The sequence below is a fragment of the Canis lupus genome, chromosome 3 (genome assembly GCF_003254725.2).
Source record: "Canis lupus dingo isolate Sandy chromosome 3, ASM325472v2, whole genome shotgun sequence".
NCBI lineage: Eukaryota > Metazoa > Chordata > Mammalia > Carnivora > Canidae > Canis > Canis lupus.
The window spans coordinates 89555008-89580394 of NC_064245.1; the positions used below are offsets into that span (position 1 = coordinate 89555008).

The window sequence follows — 25387 nt, forward strand, 5'->3', positions numbered from 1 at the left end:
TTGACAAAGAAGAAGTCAAACTCTCCCTCTTTGCAGATGACATGACACTGTACATAGAAAACCCAAAAGACTCCATCCCAAGATTTCTAGAACTCATACAGCAATTCGGCAGTGTGGCAGGGTACAAAATCAATGCCCAGAAATCAGTGGCATTTCTATACACTAACAATGAGACTGAAGAAAGAGAAATTAAAGAGTCAGTCCCATTTATAATTGCACCCAAAAGCATAAGATACCTAGGAATAAACCTAACCAAAAAGGCAAAGGATGTGTACTCTAAGAACTGCAGACCACTTATGAAAGAATTTGAGGAAGACACAGAGAAATGGAAAAACATCCCATGCTCATGGATTGGAAGAATTAATATTGTCAAAATGTCAATGTTACCCAGAGCAATTTACACATTCAATGTAAACCCTATCAAAATATCATGGACATTTTATAATGGTTGGAACAAAAAAAAATCTTAAAATTTGTAAGGACCCACAAAAGACCCAGAATAACATTCAATAATGTTGAAAAAGAAAACTTAAGCCGGGAGCAATGGCAGATTTCAGGTTGTACTATAAAGCTGTGGTCATCAAGACAGTGTGGTACTGACATCAAAACAGACACATAGATCAATGGAACAGAATAGAGAACCCAGAAGTGGACCCTCAACTCTATGGTCAACTAATATTCGACAAAGCAGGAAAGACTATCCACCGGAAAAACGACAGTCTCTTCAATAAATGGTGCTGGGGAAATTGGACAGCCACGTGCAGAAGAATGAAACTAGACCATTTTCTTACACCAGACACAAAGACAAACTCAAAATGGATGAAAGATCTAAATGTGAGACATGATCCCATCAAAATCCTAGAGGAGAACACAGGGAACAACCTCTTCGACCTCGGCTGCGGCAACTTCTTGCTAGACACGTCTCCAAAGGCAAGGGAAACAAAAGCAAAAATGAACTACTGGGACTTCATCATAATAAAAAGCTTCTGCACAGCAAAAGAAACAGTCAACAAAACTAAAAGTCATCCTACAGAATGGGAGAAGATATTTGCAAATGATGTATCAGATAAAGGGCTGGTATCCAAGGTCTAGAAGGAACTTATTAAACTCAACACCCAAGAAACAAACAATCCAATCATGAAATGGGCAGAAGACATGAACAGAAATTCCACCAAAGAAGACACAGACATGGACAACAAGTACATGAGAAAATGCTCTGCATCACTTGCCATCAGGGAAATACAAATCAAAACCACCATGAGATCCCACCTCACACCAGTGAGAATGGGGAAAATTAACAGGGCAGGAAACAACCAATGTTGGAGAGGATGTGGAGAAAGGGGAACCCTCTTGCACTGTTGGTGGGAATGTGAACTGGTGCAGCCACTCTGGAAAACTCTGTGGAGGTTCCTCAAAGAGTTGAAAATAGACCTGCCCTATGACCCAGCAATTGCACTGCTGGGGATTTACCCCAAAGATGCAGATCCAGTGAAACGCCGGGACACCTGCACCCCGATGTTTATAGCAGCCATGTCCACAATAGCCACACTGTGGAAGGAGCTGAGATGACTATTGATGAATGAATGGTTAAAAAATATGTGGTGTTTATACACAATGGAGTATTACTCAGTGATCGGAAAGGATGAAATCTTACCATTTACATTGAACTGGATGGACCTGGAGGGTATTACGCTGAGAGAGATAAGTCATTCAAAGAAAGACAATTATCATATGGCTTTACTTATATGAGGAATCTAAGAAATAGTGCAAAGGATCTTAGGACAAGGGAGGGAGAAACAAAATGGGAAGAAATTGGAGAGAGGGACACACCATGAGAGACCTTTAGCTATGGAAAAGAAACTGAGGGTCACTGGAGGGGTGGTGGGCGGGGGGCTAGGGTAACTGGGGGATGGGCATTATGGACGGCAGGTGATGGGATGAGCACTGGGTGTTATATACAGCTGAGGAAATACTGAACTCTGCATCTGAAACTAATGATGTTCTCTATGTTGGCTAATTGAATTTAAATAAAAAAAGAATGGTTGAAAAAAAGAAAAAGAAAGAATGGTTGGGCAGCCCTGGTGGCTCGGTGGAGTCCTGGGATCGAGTCCTATGTCGGACTCCCTGCATGGAGCCTGCTTCTCCCTCTGCCTGTGTCTCTGCCTCTCTTCCTTTCTCTCTTCTGTGTCTCTCATAAATAAATAAATAGAATCTTAAAAAAAAGAGAAGTTGGCGAGGTGTACCCAGATGGCTCAGTTGACTGGGCATCCAACTCTTGATTTTGGTGAAGGTCACGATCTCAGGGTCATGGGATCCAGCCCTGCGGGCTCTACACTCAGCAGGGAGTCTGCTTGGGATTCTCTCTCTTTCCCTCTGTCTCTCCCATGCTGTGTCTCACTCGGTCTCTAAAATAATAAATAAATAAGTCTTTAAAAATGTTGGCGAACAAAGCGAATTCTAAGCATTTTATAATAATGTCTGTAGGGGATTAGAAAAAATCAGGATGGGAAGTTTGTGTGTATGTGTGTGTATGAGTGATTAGAGTGGGAATGTTCTAATTCCTTTGAATTGTTTGGGAAGAAGGTAAATATATTGATTTACTCTAGTCTTCATTAAGTGAAATGCAAATCCAAAAAAAAAAATCAATAGCCATTTAAAGAAGGGAAATGGAGTCTATAACTTCCAAATCACAGAAGGAGAGAAGAAGGAAAGAGGAATAAAAACCCCAATAAAGGCAAAGAGCAAAGAGGAACACAGGGATCAAAGAGCGAAGCAGGAACTGAGATGGTAAAAATACACCCACATATCTCAGGAAAACACCCACATATCTCAGGGATACAAAAATAGTAAGAGGCAGAGGTCACTCTTGCGGAGGTGGAGCAATTTACTTAAGCTCCCGACCAAATGGCCACCTAACTTCCGTGGCCGTCTTCAGTGTATGGTGTTTCCTGATGGGCTGTTGACGGTGCCGCATCTCTAACCCCGGGTGCGGGAGGGCCCGGCCCGTAAGAGGAAGGGGACGAATGATACGTTGGGCAGACATTGACCAGATGCAGCTGGTGTGGCCAGATGAGGACTAAAGTACCCAGTCAGCGGAGAGATGAAATAATTCCAAACTTCTATGGACTTAGCACCATAGCTTCAGAATCCACTGGAGAGGAGTCGCGTCTACAAGAGAGGACAGGGTAGCAGGAGAATTGGCTGCCTTAGAACCGGACAGACCAGGTAGGGGAGACCAGCAATAGGGGGGCCTGGTCTAATGCATGTCTGTAGGATAGAAGGGTTCGGCTCCACCCAAAACAGCTGGAGGACACTGAATTCTTTATTTTAAAGATTTTATTTATTTATTTATGAGAGACACATACACACACAGAGGCAGAGACAGAGGCAGAGGGAGGAGCAGGCTCCATGCAGGGAGCCCGACGTGGGACTCGATCCTGGATCTCCAGGATCAGGCCTTGGGCCAAAGGCAGGTGCTAAACCCCTGACCCACCCGGGGATCCCCCACTTAATTCTTTTAAAGCTCCAAGGATATTTATGAGATTGACCGACATCCAAACGCCGTAGGCCCCGCTGGCAAGTCCTCAGCAGATTTCAGAGACTTGGTACCACTCAGATCACATTCCCTGGTCGTCATGTGGTTTGAGCATCACGGACTGAAGGAAACCCCAAAGTCCTATCCCCGTGGAAATGACACACTCACTCCCGGGACGGAGGTGTGAGCAGGTGTCTCACTGAAAGCAGAAATCGCCAGCACACGCGTGTGAAAGCCTCTGAGCATCACTGGAATGAGGAAACGCAGGGGACACCCCAGGAGGCACCCTTTTTGTCCCAAGACAATGACATATTTCTCGAAGTCTGGCCATGCGGGGTGCTCAGGGGGGCGTCAGCTTTCATCGTCCCCAAGGGGGGAGCATAGGTGCGGGCAGCTCTTGGGAGGCAGACCGCGCAGGTGGGCAGGGTGAGAGGGCGCAGGGCTGCACCTGCGGCCGCCCTGGAGCGTGCAGGCCTCCCGGGCCGATACCCCAGAAGCTGCACTCGACCCCCCGCCGCTCAGCTGGGAGAGCAAAGTCCAGGGACCTTATGATCCGGATGGGAGCGCGTGGCCCAGCGCCCTGAATAAGTGGGGCGCGTGGGGGAACCACGCGGAGAGCTGTTTTCTCCCTTTGGCCTGGTTGACTTTACGGGGATTTGCAGGTTTTCTTTATGTGAATTAGTGCATTGAATTAATATACTGAATATATACCACGCCCACTTTATGCTTTATCTCTTGCTTCGTGTTATCTTTTTGCAGAGAAGCCTTAACAAGTTTTATAAATTAATGTTTACATTACAATATTATCAGAACTTTAAAAAATATTCTTGTCATTGGCATTGTATATACACCCGTCAGTCCCCCAGATCTTTTTTTTTCATTTTTCTTGTTTTTACAATTCCCTGTTATTTTTTTTTAATTTATTTTTTATTGGTGTTCAATTTACTAACATACAGAATAACCCCCAGTGCCCGTCACCCATTCACTCCCACCCCCGACCCTCCTCCTTCCACCACCCCTAGTTCGTTTCCCAGAGTTAGCAGTCTTTACGTTCTGTCTCCCTTTCTGATATTTCCCACACATTTATTCCCCCTTCCCTTATATTCCCTTTCACTATTATTTATATTCCCCAAATGAATGAGAACATATAATGTTTGTCCTTCTCCGACTGGCTTACTTCACTCCGCATAATACCCTCCAGTTCCATCCACGTTGAAGCAAATGGTGGGTATTTGTCATTTCTAATAGCTGAGTAATATTCCATTGTATACATAAACCACATCTTCTTTATCCATTCATCTTTCGTTGGACACCGAGGCTCCTTCCACAGTTTGGCTATCATGGCCATTGCTGCTAGAAACATCGGGGTGCAGGTGTCCCGGCGTTTCATTGCATCTGTATCTTTGGGGTAAATCCCCAGCAGTGCAATTGCTGGGTCGTAGGGCAGGTCTATTTTTAACTCTTTGAGGAACATCCACTCAGTTTTCCAGAGTGGCTGCACCAGTTCACATTCCCACCAACAGTGTATGAGGGTTCCCTTTTCTCCGCATCCTCTCCAACATTTGTGGTTTCCTGCCTTGTTAATTTTCCCCATTCTCACTGGTGTGAGGTGGGATCTCATTGTGGTTTTGATTTGTATTTCCCTGATGGCAAGTGATGCGGAGCATTTTCTCATGTGCTTGTTGGCCATGTCTATGTCTTCCTCTGTGAGATTTCTGTTCATGTCTTTTGCCCATTTCATGATTGGATTGTTTGTTTCTTTGCTGTTGAGTTTAATAAGTTCTTTATAGATCTTGGAAACTAGCCCTTTATCTGATATGTCATTTGCAAATATCTTCTCCCATTCTGTAGGTTGTCTTTGAGTTTTGTTGACTGTATCCTTTGCTGTGCAAAAGCTTCTTATCTTGATGAAGTCCCAATAGTTCATTTTTGCTTTTGTTTCTTTTGCCTTCGTGGATGTATCTTGCAAGAAGTTACTATGGCCGAGTTCAAAAAGGGTGTTGCCTGTGTTCTCCTCTAGGATTTTGATGGAATCTTGTCTCACATTTAGATCTTTCATCCATTTTGAGTTTATCTTTGTGTCTGGTGAAAGAGAGTGGTCTAGTTTCATTCTTCTGCATGTGGATGTCCAATTTTCCCAGCACCATTTATTGAAGAGACTGTCTTTCTTCCAGTGGATAGTCTTTCCTCCTTTATCGAGTATTAGTTGACCATAAAGTTGAGGGTCCACTTCTGGATTCTCTATTCTGTTCCATTGATCCATGTGTCTGTTTTGTCCAGTACCACACTGTCTTGATGACCACAGCTTTGTAGTACAACCTGAAACCTGGCATTGTGATGCCCCCAGCTATGGTTTTCTTTTTTAAAATTCCCCTGGCTATTCGGGGTCTTTTCTGATTCCACACAAATCTTAAAATAATTTGTTACCCAGGGCAATATACACGTTTAATGCAATCCCTATCAAAATACCATGGACTTTCTTCAGAGAGTCCCCCAGATCTTACCAATATTCACCTCCATGATTTTCCTAGGCTTGTGGAGTTTCTTCCTCCCTCTGTCCGTCTGTCCTTCCCTCCCTCCCCTCCTCTCCTCCCTCTCTTTCTCTCTTTGATTTTGACCAAGACATATTTTTACAGAACATGTTTTTTTGATAAAGAGTAAAACTGAGGGACGCCTGGGGGGCTCAGCGGCTGAGCGTCTGCCTTTGGATCAGGTCGTGACCCCGGGGTCCTGGGATCGAGTTCCGCATCTTCTCCCTCTGCCTGTGTCTCTGCCTCTCTCTCTGGGTCTCTCATGAATAAATGCATAAAATCCTAAAAAAAGAAAAGAGTAAAATTAAGATACATTTCTCTTTTTTATTCCTCTAAAAGACATTACAGTCTGTTCTAATGATACTCCTGTCTACACTGACACCAAACTACCTGGTTCCAAGAGCTTTTTATTTTGATAGCTATGTAAGGTGTCTCAGAAAACTGGGAGAGCAAGGTCTCTTTGATAAGCTTGTATTTGTCAAAATTTCTCTGTCTCCTCCCATGTTTATCCTGTAAATTATCTCTTGAAATAGTCAAATTAAATACAAGTTTGGGGGATTTTTCTTTGAGATGATGTTATATTTAGGTATGGGGCATTGATAGCTTCATTATATTAATCTTTCCTAGAAAATAATAAGATATTCCTTTCCATGTATTTAAGTTTTCTTTCATGTCTTTTGAGTGAAATTTATAGGTTATTTTTCTGCTAGGAATACCACATATTCTCCTTAAATTAACTTCGGGTATTTTAAAATTTTTGTTGCTGCTATGGATATTTTCCATTTTGTTTCCAATATTAGTTTTTAAGAAATCTGTTAACATTTTTATTTTTTTTATTTATTTTTTATTTTTTTATTTTTTTTTGTTATTTTTTTTGTTAACATTTTTAGTTGCGTTTTCCCAACCTATCACTTTTTCAAACATTATTATTATTATTCCTAATATTTTTTCTTTGATTCTCTGGATGTCTTACGATAATTACGTCATGAGTAAATTACGATCTGTATGCCCCATCTATTCCAGTCCATCACCTAAGACAACAACAACAGCAACAACAACAACAGCAATAATTAAGCTACCAAAATTATGATTAAGCCATTTTCTTCTTTGATAGAATTGTTCTTTAGGGGAAAATAGGCATTCTGATCATTTTCTGCTCCCTCACAGAAATAATTATGCTATTTATCATTAAGTGTACTACTGCCTATAATTTTAAGACAGTCTATCATGTTTAAGGAGTTTTATCTTTATTTTGCTAAGAAATTATGTTGATTGTTGTTATGTGTTGAAATAACCAAAATTTTTTGCAAATATGGTATCTATCTACCATCTTTCTACACATCTCCAAATATTTATTATCTTTGCAATCCTGACATAAAGCATGTCATTCATGGCACATTATTTTCTTCAAATACTGATTTACATAATTTTCTCAGTTTTTGTCTAGGGTTTTTGCATCTATATTAAGAAATAAAAACTGTTTAATTTTTGGGTTTCTGTTCCATATTTTATTTTGTCTTATTATTTTTGTTTTCGTTTGAATATTTTGTTCTACATTTTTCAAGTTAAGTTTTGGTGCTTGAACTTTGTGAACAGACCTGGTGAACTTTCTTTCCTTATCTAGGCTCTGAAACTTTACATATTAAAGGAATAAAGTTTTGAAAAAGTCACTGAGAATCTAACCGGCCCTAGAGATACAATTAAAAATTTTGTTTTGTTTTTATGACTTTTTAAATCTCCTTATGGTGCAATAGGCCTATTAATTGCAAGCCCAATATCCATTTCTTCTCTAATAACCACCCTTTTGCTTTTATGGAGGATTCTGAGTTTGTTCGAGGTTCTAAGGTATCCAGCTTAAAAACAAAAATTCTGGGCTCCTTTTCTAGCTATGGTATCTATGTGTTGACAATATGTAAGTGGAGGGGTGGAGATTTCTGGAAGGCTGTTCCTTTTTTAATAATAATAAGTAAATTACTTGGCAATTGTTTTTGTCCTTCTCTATCTCCCTGGCTTGGAATACAAGCGAAGTGCCGGTGCTGCAGCAGCCATTTTGTGAACGCGTGGATAAAAGCCACCCCAAAAATGAGGAGGGAAACACATACCTGAATCTCAGTGACCATCTCAAGATTTTCTATGATGTGAGAAATACTAATCCCTGTTAGTTTAAGCCATTGTAGTCAGATTTCTGATACATACAAGTGGATGCAATCTCAAATGATAAAAGTCATTAATTTCTATAGGTTTTCCATCCCTCTTGAGTCAATTTCAGCAACACATTTTCTAAGAAGTCCTACATTTCAAGCATATTTTAGAAATTTAAGTATAGAGTTTTCAAAATATTTTTGCTCCTTTACTTTACTAAAAATCTGTGGTTAAGCCTGTAATTCTAATTTCCAAGTTTTTCTATTTCTGCTCTTATTTTTCCTTTATTGAGTTCTGTGGCTCTTTTATTTTCAAAGGAGATTTTCCATTTACTTATATTATCAATCTTTTCATGCTTTCCAATATAAAATCATTTTTTCCCTGTGACTTTGTCCTGATTTTGAGTTGAGTTTTTAGCTCACTTTATTCAACTTTAGGAATAGAGTGTAAGAATGTAGGCTAACAGTTTCCTCTGGATGAAGTTTGTTCTAATTCTCAGTCTTCTATCTCTTACCTTAATTAATTTTGTGAAGATTTTGTGAGTATAGTTTTGGTTACTCTTTTTGTTAGGTTCTAGTTTCACAGGCTAGTTTAGACATTGCTGTCATCGTCTACAGTTTTGTGATTATCTTCACATCTTATTGCCTAAATGTCAGAGACTAGAAATAATCCAATTTCTTCTTGGGGCTTTTGATTTTTTTTTTTTTTTTTTTTTTGTGGTGGGGGAGGCTTTTATGTTTTTTTTTTCTTTTCTTTTTTTTAAAATACAGTACAGTTGACACACAACATTACATTGGTTTCAGGTATACAACACATCGATTTGACTGAGCTCATATGTTTTATTTACTCTGTGTCTGCTTGAAAAAAAAAAGATATTCCTTATTTTGAAGGTCATATAACCAACTTACATGGTATGAGTCCATCTTATTAATATATTATTCAGATGCTATTTGTCCTTTCCACCCATTTACAAGTTAAGATCTACTACTAGGTGACTATTGATTTCTCCTGAAATCTCTAATAATTTTGCCTTATATACATATCAAGTTGCTGCCAGTGTTGCAGAAGCCGCGCTCTTAGGTTTTCTACAACCCAGGCATATCCTTCCAGGTGGTGAGACTTAGATTTTGGTCAATCCAGAGGGTTCCATCTCCTCCCCTCTGGTTGCAGCTCCGGGTTCGCCGCTCCCTTGGGCGGGGGGAGGAGGGGTGGCTTCCCCGCCTCTGGCGCATCCATGAGGACGTGTGCGCAGGTGCCCTGCTCCGAGGGGCTGCAGGTGTGTCCCGTGGTCCTTCCCCGTCTGGAGCCCCGGGCCTTCCTCGGGCCACCTGGAGGCAGGATGCTCGGATCCCCTGGGATCCAGCCTAGGCCCGGGCGGCCCCTGAGGAGGTGGGTTAGGGCCCCGCGGTGCAGGTGCAGACACCTGCCCCTGGGCTCCTGCCCTCCAGGCCCTCGGGGGCGCAGCGGGTCCCTTGGGCCCTGAGTTCGCGCCCCGCACCCGGCCCTTCTCTGGCTGCAGCCGGGCCAGGGCATCCTCCCCAAGGGGGGGGGGCGAGCTCTGTCCCCGGGGGTCCTCTCTGGTCGCCCACAGACCCAGCTTTCCGACGACCAGCCAGAAAGCGGCCCTCTTTCCTCTGCTTGAACCCGTTTCCCCCTCGTCCTTGGGGGAGGGGGGCGCCGACAGGTGCAGGCACACGCTGTCTCCCTGCCCTGGGCGCGTTGACGCCTTTGCACGTCTCTGTGCGTCTGTCCCAGGAAAGGTCGACATGAGGACCTGAGGCCTGTATGTGCGTCTGGAGGGCTCCCTCTGGGTTTGAGCAAACCTGGGGGGAGCCTGCGGGATGCGGCGCTGGAGGTGAGGACGCGGGCTGGGAGCCGACCGCCCCCCCCCACGCCCAGGCCGCGGGGGCTCAGCAGCGTCTCCCCGGAACCTCGCTGGCTCTGCAGCGGCTGCCGCGCTCCAAGCACCCCTGGCCGTGGCTGCTGAGGTGCAGCCCCCACATCTGCTAAGACGGAGGGCCTGGCTCCTTGTAGGGGGTGGGGGGGAGCTCGGGCTGGTGCAGGCCCGCAGCTGTGCGAGGAGCTGCCCCCAGAGATGCCCCAGGAGCTGCCTCAGGAGCTGTCCCAGGAACTGCCCCAGGAGCTGCCCCAGGAGCTGCCCCAGGAGCTCCCCAGGAGCTGCCCCAGGAGCTGTTGGAGGAACTGCCCCAGGAGCTGCCCCAGGAGCTGTCCCCAGAACCGCCCCCGGAGCTGCCCCAGAAGCTGCCCCAGAAGCTGCCCCCGAGCTGCCCGAGGAGCTGCCCCCAGAGCTGCCCATAACCCCGCAGCTTGACCCCCGCCGGACGGAGCAGGCAGCCGGATGCGGGGCTCGACCCCAGGACCCTGGCATCACCAGCTGAGCCAAAGGCAGCCCTTCGTGGAGGGAGCCCCCAGCGCCCCGGTCGTTCCCACTCCACAGGTGAGGAGCTGAAGACGGACCCAGGACAGCAGCCCGTCCCTCTTCCCAGCTGCCTGCAGGCTGGCCTCCTGGACGAGCCCCGAGATCCACCCCTAGGTTTGGGCCCCCGCCAGGGGCCGTCAAGGGGAGGCCCTGGTAGCTCCCGCAGGGACCCCTGACCCCGCAGCCGCCTCCCCGCGGGGCTGTGCACACCCGGGCTCCGCAGGTGTGGGTCCGCAGGTGTGGGCCGCAGGTGTGGGTCTGCAGGTGTGGGCCCGCAGGTGTGGGCCGCAGGTGTGGGCGCGGGTGTGGGTCCGCAGGTGTGGGCCCTGCGCCTGCCTGGGCCTCGGGGACTTAGGGTCCTCGGCTCCGTCCCTAACGCCGGCCGCTCCTGGGCTCGCCGCCTGCACCTTTCCTGCCTCTGCTCTCCTCCCCGGGGTCTCGGGGGACACCTGGGCTGACCCCACCCCCCGCGGGCCCGCAGTCTCACTTTGGGAGTCACCTGGCCGTGCCCAGCGAGGCTACTTTGCAGGCGTTTCCTCCCATCCGCATCTATTACCCGAAGAGAAAATCCCTATACTGCTTGATTCATCTTCCCCTGGGGACAGGCCAAGGCTTGTGACTTTCTTTTATACTATTTACAAGGCACACACTTGCCAATATGCTTAGTTTGCATTTTTAATATTTACTTCTATTAGGATCCTAGAAATGAAATTTACTGCATCAAAAGCCATGAATCGTTTGACACCTTTGATAAAAAATGCTAAATTTCTTTAAAGAGGTGTTTTTTTTTCTTTTCCTGATCTGAATTTATTTCTATTGTCAATAGATGGAAATAGCTTTACTAGGAAAAAATATGTCAGTTTGATGTATTCAAATGTTATAAAGTCTCTATTTAGTGTTTGATTTTTTTTCTTATCAGTCTTTTAGGTTTTTTTGATACATAAGAATATTTACCTTTTATTTTTCTTCTTTCTCTCTTTCTTTCTCTCTTTCACTCTTTCTTTCTTTCTTTCTTTCTTTCTTTCTTTCTTTCTTTCTTTCTTTCTTTCTTTCTTTTCTCCTTCTCCTTCTCCTTCTCCTTCTCCTTCTCCTTCTCCTTCAGAAAGAGAGAACTCATGGGGGGGGGGTGTGGACGTTGGATAGGGGCAGAGAGAGAGAGAGAATCTCAAGTAGATTCCTTGCTGACCGGGGAGCCCAATGCAGGGCTCAGTCCCTGGAACCTGAGATCATGACCTGAGCTGAAATCAAGAGTCAGAGGCTTAACCAACCAAGCCACCCACGTGCCCCTCATGTGTCATTCTTGTGTTCAGTGTTTCCTGCTTTGCAGTTTGCCATTGGTGTGATTTTTGCTGAGAATGTCTGCATCTATTTTGTTTCACTGATCCACATTCAGTTCTTATGCAATACTATACTCTTTGGAACATTATAACTTCCCTGGGCATTTTAATTTTCTGGGAGGTAAATTGACACTCATGTTCTTAATTAAATTATTCAAAATTAGTTCTCTGCTCTTTAAACTTCCAGATAAACCTCGAATTACTACTTGGTAAATTATAAAATCACCAAGTTGGGATTTAAATGTTAAAACATCTATAAGTAGGTGTGCCATGTCATTAATAAAATAAAAGAGATGCAGGTGCAATCCTTGTGTCCATCAATAGAGGTATTAATTAATGCATAAATTAATGAATATATTGATTCAGTAATTAATTCAATAGGGGGATATTAATTAATGCATAAGGAAAAAATCTTAAAGAATACACTAAAAGTAATGAGTTTGAGGTGTTTATAGGTCCATAAAGAAGGGACTTTATTAGGGCAGGTGGCCTGTATTGGTAGAGCATAATGGATTAGACTAAGTATAGATTTCCTTGAAAGAAAGCTTTGGGTTGATTTGAAGATTATGGAAAGTCATGAAAGACTTTGAACAAGTGACGGATGTGTTAAAATTAACATTTAATAATTATAAGAATTAACCTTGATTATGTCCTTGCTATATGCCAGGAACTCCTCCAACTACCGTAATTGCCTATTTGACCCACACAGAAACTCCACGCAGACATCATTACTCTTGCCTCTTCCTTCTGTGTGTGGGGAGAGGGAGCTGCAGTGGGATTAGGTAACTTCTTCAAGGTTGCACAGCTACACAGTGGCAACTGGCTTCAGAGTTCACTCTCCTGCCTGCTAGAATATACCTGCAACGGCGCACACTCATTCTTCTCTTTTCCATCATGTTCTACCAAAACCAAACAATAACAACAAAAACAGAACAAACAAACCTATTACAAGAAGACTTTTCCCAAAAATGTTTTTCAAGATCAGCCCCGACAATAATAATAATTAATAATAATAATAATAATAATAATAATAATTTCCATGGAATAGAGCAGAGAGAGCCTTATTTGAGAAACCATCGATGTCATAGAAGTTTGCATTGTCATAGCTCCATTTAAAAAAAAAGAAAGTGAAAGCAACTCCATACTGTCTGATTCTGCAAGATGCAGGAGGAAGGCTCTTGACACAATACTCAGTGCTCAACTGAAATCATTTCGTGCTTGTCTTTATGCAATAACTCTCATTTCTTAGAGAACAAGTGCGTACTTATAAATAAAGCTCTAAGGACAAGCTTTATGGAATCTTGTAAGTGGTCCTTCTGAAAAATTTTGCTTTGTCATGACCATTTCTTCGAGAGGCTCTATTTTTTAATATTCTATATAATTTATATTATTATTATTTAAACATGCTGGCTCTTGTGCTAGTGAAGTCTCTCAAAAGGCAAATAATGTTTTAAAAATGTGTTGCCTAAAAGAAATTTCTGGGGAAAAAAGTTACTTTCGAAATCACTGTGAAACTTCTAATAATTGAAAAGGGGAAGCATGTTTAACTTTATAGAAATTGGCTTCTAAATCTGTGTTCTGCGTAACCGGTAACCCTGATTTTTATTACGAGTAATCAAGAATGAACTAAAATTGCTGAACTCTCAATGATTAACAAATAGCTAGCTGTCATAAAATAGCACAAATGATGTCCCCTCGAGAGGGCCATATTATAGCAGCTCGAAAAAAACATGAAAATGGTATGTTCTAGAGGGATTTACAAATGACAATAGGTATTTCTGGTCATGGAAGGGGATGATATGAGAAAATTTACGAAACTCATTTGGAGACTATAACACAAAAATCTATGACGTTGAGGGGTCCCCACCGCATTTACAAGAGGGTCTCCACGTCACATTCTCAGTTCCACAGGTGACGCTCTTAGAATTGCTGCCAGCCTCTGCTTCAGTGCTGACCCTGACGCATCAGCCACCATGTGTTGTTTCCTCACCGCCTCGTGGATGGGCTCTTCAGATCTCTTTCCAGGACCAATCTCACCCCTGATCAAAATGTCCAATTGCCACCTCAACTCTGTGGATGGCCTTTCCTCTTCCTCTTTCATCTTTCAAATATGCCCAAGACATCCGCTGACATCAGCCCATGTGCCTGTCCACCCATCCATCTGACACACAGATAGAGGCAGCCATGGGATGGAGAGCACAGCTCGGACGTCGGGCTGCCTGGCCCTGCCTCCTGGCTCCAGCACTTATTATCTCCATACGCTTGGACTATTTATTTAGCTTCTTTATTCTTTGGTTTCTGCATGGATGGAATATAAAAATAATGGAAGCGCCTTGGTGGAGTTGCTCTGAGAATTAAAGAGCCCAGCTTCTAGCAATGGTGTGAAGTGCTGAGAGGGAAGGTAAGTGGAGCCCGGAGAGCTTACGGCAGGGCTCTGACCTGGTAAGTTGGGGGGGGGGAGGTGCCCTGGGATGTGCTACTTAAGAGGAAAGCCAAAGAATGGGTTCACATCAACCTGCTTGTGAAGGAGAGAAGGTTACAAACACAGGCCACGTACTGAGAGGAATTGGGCTGAGTACAGACAGAGGTGGAAGGTCAGCAAGTCTAGTGCAGTCCCGAGAGGTAGACGGAGGACAGAGAGGAAGGGCTTCCCAGGGCGTTCATGGCAGTTGTTAGGTGCTGGCCATTATCAGGTTTGATGTGATGAGACGCGGGCTTGAAGAGGGGCCTGACTGGCCGACAGTAGACGCATTCGGCTATTTTAATAAAATAATTCAGGAGGATGATGGGAGCTTGTGTTAGGTTTGCGGCGATAGAGATGGGGAGATGTGGATAGATTTGAGAAATGTCTAGGAGGTAAAATGCCCTGAACGTGGATGTGTTGTGTGGGGGACGGAGGGGGAGGAAGAGGGAGCAGATGTGGAGGCCTCAGGTGCCTGGCTTGTAGCCTCAAAGGATAGAGGGTCATGGGGCCGATTTGGGACATTTGCATTTGGGGCACCTAAAAGGACAAAATCTGAAGGCATCTTTTCCTTAATTCACTACTTTCAAAGACTGCAGAGCCACATTTAAACTTTTAAGTCCAGAATTCAATGACTTTTACCAACGCCAAATGTTTCCACTCTTGCCTTTTCCACAGTTTCCCCCAAGCTGATCACATCACTCTTTGAACATTTGAGTTCCCCTCTCTTCTTCCTCTCACCTAGTCCTATTTCTTTTCTTTTTGACATTTGTTGATAATTCCTCTCCTTCAAGTAGCCTTTCCCAAGTAGTGCGTCTGATTATAACGGGAGTCTACTTTCACTTCCTCCCTATGCCTAGCACTGTGGTGCATATTTGCATGATTATTTGTACTTACTAATACACGACTTTATAAACTCATTCTTTCCTTATTTTATATGCATATTTTCCCGGTATCTCTATACTGTGTATTGTTTCAGATCAGAAATCAAGTCTCCAATTTATTCTCTCTTTGTCCTTTTTCCTTTTTTCCCTTTCTTAGAACAATTTGCAGAATTACTGGAACAACAAAAAGAAATACTTTGTTGTCTGACCAGATTTTCCAAGCTGGGTGGGAGGAGGCAGAGAATGGCTGACTCATGCATACTTTGTTCATTGTTTCAAAGCCACAGAAATCTTTCATCACTGTTTTATTTCCAATTTTTCCCCTCATATCCCTCTCAATGGGTGGAATTCACTCAGAAATGCCAAAGCATAACAAGTCAGTGTGGCGCCCTGGAATGAGCATGCGTGTTAGGTTCAAACAGCCTTAGCCTCAGCTGTGTGACCTTGGACATCTCGCTTAACCTCTCGGAGCCTGAAACTCCTCATTTTAAAAATGGAGATGTCAATATCTAATCTACACATTCATTCATAGTCTTAATTGCCCCTTCATCTCCCAGATACATGATATTTCCAGGTTCAGCTAGCAGCCTGCATAAATACATTCACAGTCTTGTTTTCTCTTCTTTTTAAAGATTTTATTTATTGATTCACGAGAGACACACAGAGAGAGGCAGAGACACAGGCAGAGGGAGAAGCAGCCTCCCTCCCTGCAGGGAACTTGGTGCAGGACTTGATCCCAGGACCCCGGGATCACGACCTAAGCTCAACCACTGAGCACCCAGGTGCCCCATTCTCAGTCTTACTCTGTATTTTCCAATTGAACTTGATTCTGTTTCTTTATGTTAGTATTTGCAGACGGCAAAATTCTAAACAAAGTTTGACTTGAAGATGTTGAGAAATATCTTCACAATAGTATTTCAAAACCTCCTATAAAGGTCAAATAGATACTTTCAATGCCAAAATATTCTAGAACTGGAAAGTGACAAATATATTAGAACACCCACAGAGAAACCTGTTTTCACTTTGGAGTAAATATTTTTTTCTCATGAAAAGATTGCTGCATTGTATGGTAGAGAACTGCCAAAATTTAGAGGAAGTTAAGCAATATCAGAATGCAATTAAAAATAAATTAGTCATAGCTGTGATCAAGGGGCTTTCCGAACTGCATTTGAGAAGATCTGAAAAATTAACATTAAACTGCCATCAAAAAGGGAAAACTGCTTGTATCATTGTAAGAATTTAAAAAGTCAATGAAGAAATGAAGTTTGCTCTTTTTCAATAGGTTCCTTCAGCCTATACCAATTAACCAATCTATAAATCAGAATATTTCATATTCCGTTACAGAATCATCAACACTGGAAAGTCTAGAATATTTTAAAGTAAATATATCATCAAGGTTTTAATGTTTTAGTGACAAGACAGTAAAATGATCCAAACAAGATTTCTTTAACCCTGCAAATAGCAACTTTGCCCCATATTAATATCATGTTGGTATTGTTTTCCAAGTATGCTTCAGAGCCCTAGGAGAAACTAAAGATCGAGAGCTGGATTTCAACTTGGAAAAACAACAGGGACGCCTGGGTGGCTCAGCTGTTGAGCATCTGCCTTCGGCCCAGGGTGTGATCCTGGAGTTGCGGGATCGAGTCTCGCATCGGGCTCCCGGCATGGAGCCTGCTTCTCCCTCTGCCTGTGTCTCTGCATCTCTCTCTGTGTCTCTCATGGAGAAATAAATAAAATCTTTAAAAAAGAAAAAAAAAAGGAAAACCCGCTGAAACTTAAAAGTTGGCAAATTTCATTGAAATACAAGAGAGTTTTAGAAGAGTTCCTTTTGTGGACTTTTTTTTTTTTTTTTTTTTATAGAGTGAAGCAGTTTTGCACTTCTACCTGGAGATGGACGTTGACGGAATGCTGGCAGGCCCCTCATCCCGTAGTTGTGGGGGACGCTGGCTGAACTGCCCTCCCGTGGCCAGACTCTTCTGAAGCCACATCACCTGGAGCTGGGTCCTGGGAAGTAAATCAGGGAGTTCCCAGAGCTGCCTCGGCCCCTCCAGGCAACGCCAGTGGATTTGACTGTGGGACTCAGCTCATTGTCTCTGTCTCTCTCTTTTAACTTAAATTCAATTAGCCAACACATAGAACATCACTAGTTTCAGATGGATGCAGAGTTCAGTGACTCATCAGCTGCATCTACCACCCAGTGCTCATCACATCACGTGCCCTCCTTCATGCCCGTCCCCCAGTTACCCCCTCCTCCCAGCCACGTCCCCTCCAGTGACCCCCAGTTTCTTTCCCATAGGTGAGTCTCTCATGGTTTCCCTCCCTCTCTGTTCTCTGCCCAGCTCATTCTCTCTTCATCAGTCGCTGCCCCTTGCTACCTTTGCCATCTGTCTGCACTTTGTCATCCTTCGGGAACCCCTTACAGGAAGTCACTGTCTGTTGTCTGCTGCCGGAGATACTGTGGGGCTTGCTGCAGGACCTCGGGGTTGGTATCCGATTGCCTCAATTGAATTTGGCTCCACCATCTTATTCTTGGGGAACTTACTTATTCAGATTGGGCCTCAGTTTACTCATCTGTTAAAATGCAAGTGATGGTGAAAGTGCGTAGATCGCAGGGCTGTTGAGGAACGAAGATGGTGTAGTGCACACGGTATGAGCTGAATGCAGTCAGGTAAATGGCATGTATTCTGGGAGCAGTCCCCATTCTCTTGCCCTTGTACACAGCTCCTCCCCTGTGTGTACTCTTATTGGGTATTATTTCACCTGGGTCCCTCAACCTAGCAAAATTGTTGAATCTAAGACATTGTTATGATTTCTTTAGCATTTGCACTTGAAAACTCCTTCTCGGCTCAAACGAAACCCAACCTGTGAGGCCTCCGCAAACCAATTGGGGAACGTCTCTGCCCTGATCTGGTCATCCCTTCGATGACTGCTGCCTGCGTTGTTTCTCATCAAATGCTAATAAATACTTGTCTGTCTTCCGCACAATTAGTAACTCAAATGCAAGGAGTTTGTCTTCAGCTCTCTCTTCGGGGCTGAAATATAACAATCCGTAGCATATGTTAAGTAAAGTCATGACTATAATAATAGATTAATACCAAAAAACATTGGCGTGATTTCATGGTTTAGTGAAGTCACATCCAAGTGTTAACTCCAACAGGTAAGACTTATGATGCTAGAGCTGGCCAGCTCTGTGTAGGGCGGTCAGTGCCTGAAAAAGTCTTTCCGAAGACCTGACTATAATGGATAGACTTCAGGTGTTTGGGATTCTTCGAGAGAACCAAAACTTAGCACTCTTCTTCACCTTTGAGAAATGGGACAAAGGAATAAGGTAGCTGGAGCCTACACTATTTATTACAGAAGGATCTGTTGGAGACTGTGTTTAGTATCTGCAGGCCAGTGGGCTTTTATTTTTATTTTTTTATATTTTTTTATTTTTTTTATTTCTGGTGGGCTTTCTAACACCGAACTACAGAAGTGACCCGGCCACACACCTTACACAGATGTCATCTTCCATTTTAAGATTGTAAAAGAGTCTTAATAACTTGTTCTCTCTCCATGCGTATCTGAAAACATAGCAGTGGCTGCTCCAAAAGTAAACATTTGATGTCTGGATCAAGAACCAAGGGATTTCATTGTTATCGTAGGTATGGAGACATTGTGTCATAACTAGAAGGATCATTATTATTTGAAAAGGGAGGGAGTGGAGAAGAGGTGGTGGCTGGAGAAAGAACGGAAACAGGAGATTGCCTCCTCCTCCTCCTTCTCTTCCAACCTTAGTGGGAGTCACCAAGTGCTGTTTTCGTGCTGGTGGATAACCCAGTGGAGAAGAAGTAGTCAAACATACAAGAAGTAGAGGGATAACCCAAGAGAAAGGATCTTAGACCAAGAAAAGCCAATGGGAACCTGAACATTTGAGGCCTTACGTTTTGGAAAGATGAAGGAACATTTCCCTCGTCAAAATTGGAGGGAAAAGAAAAGGTGGGGTGGGGAAATGCTAAGGGGAGTGTAGACGATCAGGGGAAGAACTTCCTTTCTGATTGCTTCTGTGTCTACCATAAAGTATGAGAGGTAGTTTTCATGGGGAGTTGGCTTGGGGGTGGGGTTGCTGAGGAGAAGAGATGTGAGATTTTAAGGGAAAGAGAAGGTATAAACTACCGTGAGTTAGAAGAGAAAATAAGCGCACTGGAAAAGTATAATAGGTTGCAGGGCAGATTGGAAGACTGTTAAGAACTGGTGACTCTCTCGGCATAAGATCCCACAGACCTAGAAAATGAGAAGCTGGCCGTTTTCTAATTTCATTGGGAATTATATCTATTTAAACATTCATCTCAAGCTTCGATTTTTACAGAAACTTCCAACCATGCTCTGAGCAGACCAAGTCAAGAGGAAAAGGGAAGGAAACTCAGGAGTATACTGGTACCGCTGATTTCAGGGCACATCTGGAGGAAGACCCCTAAGCTTTTTTGTAAGATACCTGAACACTTTTGAGTAAAATATTAAACTTTTTGATGTCTAAACAAAATTAAATAAAATACAATAAAAAAGCATTGGAAATTTTAATTTAAAACGCAGCTTACTTCTCTGGCTTGTAATAGGTTGTCACCATCTCCAAAACCTTTCCCACAGCTACAGATGCAGGCTGGGCAGAGGAATTCTTTGCTCCAGGATTCAGGAGTTCACTAGCAACTGTTGTGGGTGTTTTGCAGTATTCTGGGAGAGCTGCAGCTCTAGGAGAGACACAAAGGGGACAGCTAAGGCAATGTTGGCTGACTCCTCTCTCTCCCTCTTTTGGCCTACTCTAATTCAGGATTATGTAATCTCTATCCATGTGATTATGTAGGTCTCCAGGTTTCGGAGTAAAATGTCTCCCATCTAGCTGAATTAAAATTGTTCAATGGCTTTCCACTGCACTCACCACAGAGATCCATGCCCTTTGCCTTAGGGTCCTGAATATTTGGCTCCTGCCTCCCTCTTCACACTCAACTCATACCACCTGCCTCTCACTCTACCACAGTGGCCTTTTCTCAGGACCCTGAAGAAGCCATGCTCTCAGACTCTCAGGGCCTTTGCTTTGTTGTGTTACCTAGAGTTTTCCAGAGAAACTGAACCAACAGGATATGTGTGTTATGTACATATGAGGAGAGAGAGAGAGAGAGAGAGAGAGAGAGAGAGAGAGAGCTTTGTTTCAATGACTTGGCCACAGGATTGTACAGTTGAGAAAGTCTGTAACCTGCAAGGTGTGCCCTTGGGCTGGAGACCCAGGTAAGGGCTGACATTGCAGCTTCCACTGGGAAGGCCTTGTGGAGGTGGGATTCCTCCTTAAGAGACCTTAGTCTTTTCTCTGAAGCCTTCAACCAAGTGGATGAGACCCCTCCACATTATGTAAGACAAGCTACTTTACTCAAAGTTCACTGGTTTAAATGTTAATCTCATTTAAATGCCTCCGCAGTAGCATCTAGGTTTGTGTTTGACCAAAAACTGGGTACTATGGCCTAACCACGTTGACACATACATTTAACCATCACACTCATGACATCACTTCCACTCATGATGCATTTTCACTCCTCCTCTTCCCCTTGACTAAATTGTCACTTCTCTGACCTCCTTGACCATCCCCTCCCAAGACTGGGTGATATCCTTCTTTCATATGCATTTAAGAGCCTTGTATTTCTCCATTACAGGCATGGTTTAATTCATAATCATATATTTGATTCATGTTTGCCTCTGTCTTCTCATGAAGGTAGAAGCTACATCTAATTGTTCACCATTACGTTTACTGGTCCCAGGCACTGTCTTGCACAAACTGTGTGCTTAGTCAAAGCTAACGAGTATAAGAAATCTCCATATGTCTACTGAGTGGGCTTTTTAAAAAATATTTTATTTATTTATTCATGAGAGACACAGAAAGAGAGAGAGAGAGAGAGGCAGAGACACAGGCAGAGGGAGGAGCAGGCTCCATGCAGGGAGCCCAATGTAGGACTCGATCCTGGGTCTCCAGGATCAGGCCCTGGGCTGAAGGCAGCGCTAAACCTGAGCCACCCGGGCTGCCCTACTGAGTGGGATTTATAATGTGTTCATTACCATCACTCACTTGTTTCAAATGTCTCATCCATAAGAATTGTAAATAGTAGACCAGTAACATTTACCAGGTGTTCTCAGTTTCCAGACACTCAGTATTAACTTATCCTACCTGACACCTCTTTTGTCCCATTTTGAACCCTCTTGGTGTCATTGTCTCCAAAGCTCTTGGTCACACCTTCCACTCCAGTCCTGGTCCCTGGAAAACCAATGTCTTTGGAGCAAATTGAGCTGCATTGACCTCATGCATGGTTGTTCCATTTTTCCCCTTGAGCCCTGGGGATCCTCTCCCTGTGGCTACTGAGATCTAACTCTTTCAAGACCCATGCAGCTCCTATACTTGCCCAACCTAAAAATGTAGGGGAGATAAAAGTGCTGAGGAACAAAACTGGGACCTAGAGAAGGAGACAGAAAGTAGTCTTTCCCCCTACCCCAACCTGCCATTCGCAGACTGTCCTGAGACATAACAGTTCACAGGGCCCCTTGGGCGATGGTCCCATGAGACTGAACAGTCACACAACATGATACTGGGACTGGCCAGAAGTGAGGTGCACACTCCTCGCCCTTCTGCACTCTCCTTTCTTGCTTCACTACCCTTGCCTCTCACTCGGGCTTCCCTGGCATTGAACTCCTCAAGTTAGTCTCAATGCATAAGCTTTTGCCCTACGTCCTGTTTTCTCGAGGGCTTAGACATTCTTTTCATCTTCACAACAGGAGGAGAGGATCCAGTTTGTGTTTGAAATGCTCATCTTGGTGCCAACAGATAGGCGGGGGAGGAGGGAGGAAGTGGCGAACTTACGTAGGAATTTATGGCAGTGATCCCAGTGAAAGGCGACGGTGGTACAGAAGAGAATGCCAGCTGTAGAAATGGGAAAAAGTGAACAAGCTTGAGATCTAGCTTCCTCTTCCCTCATAGTCCTTTTCATGTGCACTGACATTACTTATTTACACACTTGCCTATTCTACTACGAATGCTCTATCTGTAGGAATTGGTAGCGTGCTCCCAAAACTTCATATATTTCTGTTGAATGAGACAGAATGACAATTCCAGACACTCAGGAAAACATACCAATAGATGCTTCAAAAGGTCACAGTGGACTAACCATAGGGGGAAAACATACATCTAATATTGGATATAATATGCATGTTATATAATACATTAGGTAATCATACCTATATTTTTACATATATTTATTAATAGTACGCTTTGAGAGGAAAAGGGGCTGCTGTTCTTCGTTATGCCAGGACAACAAAAAGAATAAATCCGGACTGTCTCTGGCGAAACCGAGATGTATGTTCATGCTAAGCATGTCTACCTCATATAACTTATGTATTTTGAAAGTCTAGCAGTCCGATAATTCTCCTCACTCAAGTATAGTTCTCGCAGAAGCTGTGCTTGGCAAGAGGTTATTAGCTTTTAGTTTTCATCGCTGAATATAAAGCATGAGATTTTTATTAAATTATTATCCATTAGAAGAAGAAAACATGGATGTGATCAGGAGAGAAACACTTTCTTAAGCCCTCCTGGCCGAACTTGGCAATTTCGAAAGCAGAGGAGAGAGACCAGCTCTTAATAGCCCTGGAGCCGGACAGGATCTGACTCTTAAATCTCTTGCTCCATTTACTTTTCACGTCACCATTTAAGGCTTAATCTCTGTATCGTGAAAACCAGTGTAATAATATTCTTATTGTTACAACACTTTGGCCGTAATGGGAAATTTTCTCTTGGATGAAGCCAAAATGACAACAGCAACGGGATTGATCGATTCCCTTACTCCTCATTCAACAGATAGTGGCCCAGGGCCCAGGTGCGATGGGCACGGCTCAGGTGCGATGGGCACGGCCCAGGTGCGATGGGCACGGCTCAGGTGCGATGGGCACGGCCCAGGTACGATGGGCACGGCTCAGGTGCGATGGGCATGGCCCAGGTGCGATGGGCACGGCTCAGGTGTGATGGGCACGGCCCAGGTGTGATGGGCACGGCCCAGGGGTCAGGACACAGCAGGGGCAAAGCAGGCAAATCCCCCGTTCGAGGGCCGCTCAGGCACCTGCAGCAGAGCCGGCTCCCCGGGCCACCTGCCCGGCTCAGTCCATAGAGATGAGGCTCCCCAGCTCCAGGTGGTGAGTTCGAGCCCCGCGTTTGGTGTAGAGATTGCTTAAATACATACACTTAAGGGGGATAGAAAGGGAACAAGCTATTACATGTATCTAATGGCCGAGGTGAGGAAACAGGCAGGTGAAAGGTGGGGAGACCGACAGGCAGGACTTCTGGGAGGAGCGGATGTTTGAGCAGAGGCCCGAGGAAAGGGAAGGGGGTGACGAGAGTGGCAGGGGGCCTGGGGGTGCACTTTAAACAGGGGAACAGAGACCGCAGTGGTCTGAGCGGGGCAGTTCGGCCTCTTCAAAGCAAATCAGGAGCTGCACGGGAGCGGGCAAAGTGGGATAAAGAATGGGATGACCATGGAAAGGGCCCAGGAAAGACCTGGTTCAGAGTTAAGTTCAAGTTTGATGTCACTCAAATGTGTTCTCTCTCCGTCTCTTGGCTTCGCTTCCTCCCGTCTGGTTCCATTGTCCGCAGGCTCCCTCCTCTTGGGGTCCGGATCCGTCTGCGGCTCCAGGCATCCTGGATTCATTGGCAAGAGGTCACCCTCCTCCTAGCAGTCCCCGCAGAAGCCCGAGATCCTCGGCACTTCGGCCGACGTGTATCTGCAGCCCTCCCTGCAAATAGATAGATAGATGATAGATACATACATACATAGACAGGCAGACAGACGGATAGATAGACAGATAGGTAGATAGATAATAAATAAATGACAATTGCACAGGGCCAGGATTTGGTGCTATGGCCTCAGTGTTGGCCGTACAACCTGCACTTCTGGGTCAGAGAAGGAGAGTGAGAACAGGGCAGGGCGGGGCGCCTGGGTGGCTCAGTTGGGGAAGCCTGAGCCTTCAGCTCCAGTCATGATCCCGGGGTCCTGGGGTGCAGCCCCGTGTCAGGCTCCCCGCTCAGTGGCCAGTCCACCTCTCTCCCTGCTCCTGCTCTCTTGCTTTCTCTCTGTCCTCATGCACATTCTCTCTATCTCTGTCTCTGTCTCTCTCTCTGTCTCTCTGTCTCTGTCTCTGTCTCTCTCTCTCAAATAAACAAATGAAGTCTGAAAAAAGAAAAAGAATAGGGCAGGAATGCACAAGCAGAACAGGGCAGAGCTAAACAGAACAGCTCTCAAATAAAAATCTGGAGCTATTATATGGTCTCATTCATTTGGGGAATATAAAAATTAGTGAAAGGGAATAAAGGGAAAGGAGAGAAAATGAGTGAAAATATCAGTGAGGGAGACGGAACATGAGAGACTCCTAACTCTGGGAAATGAACAAGGGGTAGTGGAAGGGGAGGTGGGTGGGGGGTGGGGATGACTGGGTGATGGGCACCGAGGGGGGCACTTGACGGGATGAGCACTGGGTGTTATGCTATATGTTGGCAAATTGAATTCCAATAATTTTTTTTTTAAATCTGGAGCTATTAATGGACATAGAGTGAATGGATGCTAGATGAGAAAAAGCCAAGCAAACAAACTACACAAGGGGAACCATAATAACTCCCATCATCATCATCATCATCACTGTTACTGTGAGGGATAATGGGAGAAAAGCATTGTAATTTAGTTGTCACAGCACATCCTTTTTTGTTTATTTTCACTTTAGATTAATAAGTTAGCAAACTTTATGTAGTTCTTTTTAAAATATGAGGCAAATTCTTCACAATGAATCTTTTTTTTTTAAATAACTTTTAATCTTTTTAAAGCTCCAGAGTAAAGAATCCCACCATTTATTCTGACCAGAACCAGAGGGACTCACCCAACGACTGCAGGTAGGACTCTGGTGACCATATTTGGTAAACTTCAGCAGATTCACTGACTACAGGGGGGCGAGCCAGGCTGTCCTCACCTCTGTAGAAGCACATCACAGTGGCCTGTGATAGAAG

The 25387-nt window shown here is 44.3% G+C and overlaps 1 pseudogene; it reads right to left on the reverse strand.

Annotated features, from left to right (window-relative positions):
• The window catches only part of LOC112653509 (60S ribosomal protein L7a-like), a 28609-nt pseudogene extending 25566 nt beyond the window's left edge, over window positions 1–3043 (reverse strand).
• Between the last annotated feature and the right edge of the window lie 22344 nt (window positions 3044–25387).